Consider the following 4,543-nt stretch of genomic DNA (forward strand, 5'->3'; position numbering starts at 1 on the left):
ATTTGTTGCCCTTCACACGTCGAGAAAGTATTCCACTTCTGCATTTATACGATTAACTGTTCCACTGACATGAAATGTAGCCTCATCAGAAAAGAGAATCATTTTTAAAAACTTGCGATCATCATCAGTTCTGTGTAGAAAGTCAACAGCAAACTCATATCTTTCGATTTTATTAGTAGGTTTTATTTCATGTAACAGTGGCAATTTGTAGGCGCGCCACTTAAGTCTTTTACACACATCTTACAGAGTACCTTTAGGCACTCCTAATTGTAGACTACGTCTGGCCAACGACTTCTTCGGGCTCCAAACACACGAAGCACGGACCTGCTCACCAACATCTTCAGAAGTTCTCGATCTACCTGGTGATTTTGCTTTTAAAACACTACCGGTTTCCTTGAAAGACTTAAGTCAATGACGGATAGTTTTTGCTCTAGGTGGTTCACCACCATACTGACGTATAAAATTGCGTTGCACTGTTATAAGTGACTCAGTTTTCAAAAGCCAAATAACACAATGCGCTTTATGTTGCGGAGTACACATTGTTGCTAAGTTTCTCTGCACTACACTTCACGCACGCCTGGACTGAACTGAGGGAACAGAGGAGAAAAACAGCACTGGTGCCGTAAAAGTTGAAGCAAACCTGCCAACTGTAGGGGAGCCAAACTTGAAGAGCTGATGAACCAAACACCACAAACTAGAACAGTGTATGTCACTTTGTACAGATTCTAGGACACAATAACACTAGGGAGTTCTTTTTCGAACACCCTGTATATTTCTTACATTGGAATATTAACAGCGTTGCATTCCACACTACTAAAGATCGGAAACCGCACCGCTCTAATATTATAGCCTTTTTTAAATGGAGAACCGTATAGTCTTAGGAGTGCATGTGTTTATGTACTCTCTTGGTAATACCTTCTTGGTACAGATCCCAGACACTAGAACAGTACTTTAGAATTGATAGCACAGTTGATTTAGGTAAAATGCTTCAAACTCCATCCATTTGGAGCTCCGTCATGCATAAAAACGACATGTTTCTTTCTTCTTAACTATCTGTTATGTCATCACAAGACTTTCATATCTACTACTGTACACTGATAAGGGGTGCTAAGCTCCTCGACATGCGCGCACCTGGAGAAATCTTGTGCTCTTGGACGGGTACGTAACAGCAGTGACGGACTCGCCTCGCTCTATTCCTCCGCGAAACATGAAATGTATCGGTCTTCTTCTGGTTGTCGCGGTTAAATCGGCGACCGTGTGGCAGCGAGGGTTGGTCAGAGACAATGCGAGAAGATCTTTCAATCTCTAAATCTATGCTAAGAATGCGAGAATGCCCTGTGACTCCCATCTGCATAGAGAAAGATCGTAAATTACGCACTGTGCTCGTGCTAGGAATTTGTAGATTGCTGTCTGGTATACTTTGATGTATATGTTCGAAAATTAACAAAGAATGATCGTACTGCACAGTCATCTATCTACATTCGTAATGGTACTCGCAAAGTAGAAGAGGGGTGGTTTGGCGATGATACAAAAATTGGGAAGCATGCTACCGCGTCATTGGTTGGTGTTGAAATTACAGTAAAATTGTTAAAATTGATCGCACCATCAACTGTGCTGCTTATTATTACAGTATATCGACGGAGTCTTTTCCATCCAATCTGTTCACTGGTACACTGTTGATTACCCCATAACGATTGACTGAGATCGCATGTTTGAGATAGGGAAAGAGTCTTGGTGGACGGGCAACACTTTCCGCAGATGGCCAGCACCAAAACAGTGATCGCGTACATGACTGCAATACGAGGAATATTCCGTCACTCTGAAAGATGATTTTAAATGTAGAGGCCATCAATCACCTATGGATAAGAGTTTGGAAACGCTACACAACGACGCAAAACTCTTCCAGTTTCCGTTTTTTGTGACAGTTGTCTACTTAAAATCATCCAGGGTTTGTACTGTGGTAGGAGCAGCAACATGATTTACACCGTGGGACGTCTAGTTTTCTGTGAGAGACAATGGATCAAAAGGTGTTAATGTCAGTTTAGAACCTGACACAGACATCGAAGTCATGGTGGTTTTACATAGGTTGAAGAATGTGACAGATACAGCGTTCTCCGACTTCTGCTCAGTTACAACTTAAACTGGAACGATCACATGCGCAAAGCTGCAGGGATGATGGGGCAGAGACTGAGGAGCAGTTGCAAGACGCATTGGGACTATCTAAACTCGAGTTAGAATTTTACTGTAGCAGATAGGTTCGTAAGAGATGACTCGTTTCGAGATAAAGGATGCCACGAATATGATTCACTAGTGGTTGTAATCATTAAAAGACATCTCCATAGGTTCCGACGCAGGTATGTGGTTGAATGAAAAGACTTGATTCCAAGTCGCATGCTGCATTTCTGCCAGAAAGCGTAACACTACCACTGACTCTTGTATACCTGTAGAACCAAGACCGCTTTATATGCATGGTGACCGTAACATAGTAGTTGTGATAGTGTTTTTAATTGTGCGGTCCTTACGTGTAATGTATGTTGCCGGAGGTGGAATCCTTCTCTGGTTAGCTTCATTGGCGGAGCTATGATAAAATGTTACCATTTCCACCGAGTGCCCAACAGACTGTCCTGTTGCACTAACTCAGCTCAACCTGTTTCTACACGGGTTGTAGGAGGTGGTAGATATAGCGCTCTCCGACTTCCGTTCAGTTCCGACTTAAATTGGGACGATCACATTGGACGAAGCTGGAAGGAGGCCGGGAGAAAGACCGATGAATAGTTACAAGATTCAGAGGAACTGTCGAAAACCACGTTGGCGTTTTGCTGTAGCAGATAGGTTCGAAAAAGGTGACCGTTTCGGGATATGAGAGTGGTATGAATATTATTCGTCAGTGGCTGTAATCATTAAAAGATGTCTTCATAGGATCCAACGCAAGTACGTGCCTGAATGGATACACTTAATTCCAAATCGCTGACAGCATTTCTGTCAGAAAGCACAACGGTATAGATCTGAAAAGCTAGTGTACATTTCTTACGACCTAAATCTAGCATTGCATTTTTTTTAAGTGACTCGACGCATAGCACAACATCTACTGTATGTGATTATGCTCAATCAACCACTACCTATAACCGAGTGGATATATCGCAGAATCTCTGACCTGGCGTCGAGATAGAATCTGTTACAAATACCGAGGAAATATCCAGCGGCAGTATGAGGGAGTTGCAAATACCGACTTCATACCACGTTCCTTAGCCTAATCACTTTCTAAATTTGGTGATTTTATTACTAGCTTACAAAGCAGGCGACGTGTATGAGCACTTTCGGTCTGTTAATACACACCTCAGCGATCATCATCTATATTCAATGTTACGGTATTTGCGTGGAAAACCACTTCATTCGGAATCCATAACATACCTCGACTTGTAATGCCAGTATAGTTTTTAACATGGATACTTGTGTGCGCCGGTAGAGCCAAGACCGATTGTGACACTAACATAGTCGTTGCGATCGTATTTTTGAACATCTGATGGCTCGTAAGACGACTACGTCTCTCTTTCTAAAACACGGTGGTACCACTCACATGAAAAAACTTATGAGACATGTCCATCTATCGCGGATTTTCGCTCAGTATTGTTTGGTATCGCCAGCATTCAGTTACGGGCGAAGTATTATACTTAGTCGTAGGGGGTGCCTAATAGGTTCGCTGTGATCAGTAGGCTTATAAAATATGTGTGTTCCAACAGCTGCAAAGAAAATTACTATGTCCTGGATTTGATGTGGAAAAGTGCGATAGCCGCAAAGTGAATGAAAGATATTTTTTTTTTTACTTGGAAAATTATGTCCAGTCATAAGAATGGTACAGACCTGTATTTCTATTTCGAGAGCCACAGGCGTCAGGAGGGGCTATTTTCGATACTTCGTTCATTGTCGAGTGTCGTCCAGTTGAGGCTGCATTAGTAATATTAAATTGTAAGTACAGTTATAAAATATATGTGACCGGTATCCTAGGACGATTCAGCCTGGTGTGCGGGGAGTATGTGGCAGCGACGGCCTGTCGCGAGAACGATTGACGTTTCCGGCTCACGCCAAGAGCCATCCGAAAGGAAAGGTCCGCTGGGGGACAGCAATGTAGCTGACCTGACCGTGTCATCCTCTAGACGACTGAATAGCGACCTAATACTCAGTATGCGTTGGACAGCTTCTGTGATCGCGTGTGTTCGCCACGGAAATTTGAGAAAATTCAATGTGGACGTTTGTTTGAGCTGGACCATTATTCCCTCCCAAGCAGATTGTCCGGTTGACGGCTTCTATACATTAACCGTCTTTATTTGGTTGAGAGAACATAGATTGAGATGTGTGTTGTGTGCATCTAGATTGTGAAGAACGGTTGGGGGCCGGGTTTGCTGGTTCTCTAGACATGAGAAACACCTTAGTTGACTTTGTAAAGCAGAAGGGTGATTTGGGATCTATTATATCACTGACATAGCGAATTGCGAGCAGAACTACTTGTATCCTCATTTTTTCTAGTTTTCGTGTAAAGATCTTT

This window comes from Schistocerca nitens, chromosome 3 (assembly GCF_023898315.1).
Source record: "Schistocerca nitens isolate TAMUIC-IGC-003100 chromosome 3, iqSchNite1.1, whole genome shotgun sequence".
NCBI classification, from domain to species: Eukaryota; Metazoa; Arthropoda; class Insecta; order Orthoptera; family Acrididae; genus Schistocerca; species Schistocerca nitens.